Source organism: Penaeus monodon, chromosome 23 (genome assembly GCF_015228065.2).
Source record: "Penaeus monodon isolate SGIC_2016 chromosome 23, NSTDA_Pmon_1, whole genome shotgun sequence".
Taxonomy (NCBI): Eukaryota; Metazoa; Arthropoda; class Malacostraca; order Decapoda; family Penaeidae; genus Penaeus; species Penaeus monodon.
In genome coordinates this window covers 44119248-44119471 of record NC_051408.1, presented here as the reverse complement: position 1 = coordinate 44119471, position 224 = coordinate 44119248, and the positions used below count along the sequence as shown (strand labels likewise).

The window sequence follows — 224 nt, the reverse complement described above, 5'->3', positions numbered from 1 at the left end:
CCAATCAACGGCGAAATCACGGCTCCAGCGTCGCATTCGAGTCATTTACGGTTATGTTGGTAACCCTGTTAGAGTTACCTTGGACCGAATGACCGACCAAGGGAGATACCTCGTTAGAGAACAGCCAGTAGCAAAGCCTGGGGCACCATGTGATTGGTAACTTATTTAAGCAATTACCGTATTTCACTGCAGAACATATCTACATTCTCATCCCGACAAAAAAG

The 224-nt window shown here is 46.0% G+C and overlaps 1 protein-coding gene across 1 annotated transcript in view; it reads right to left on the bottom strand.

The window, feature by feature from the left end:
* The window catches only part of LOC119588326 (carbohydrate sulfotransferase 5-like), a 14031-nt gene that overhangs the window by 7648 nt on the left and 6159 nt on the right, over positions 1-224 (bottom strand). The gene's annotated exons all lie outside the window — the stretch shown is intronic.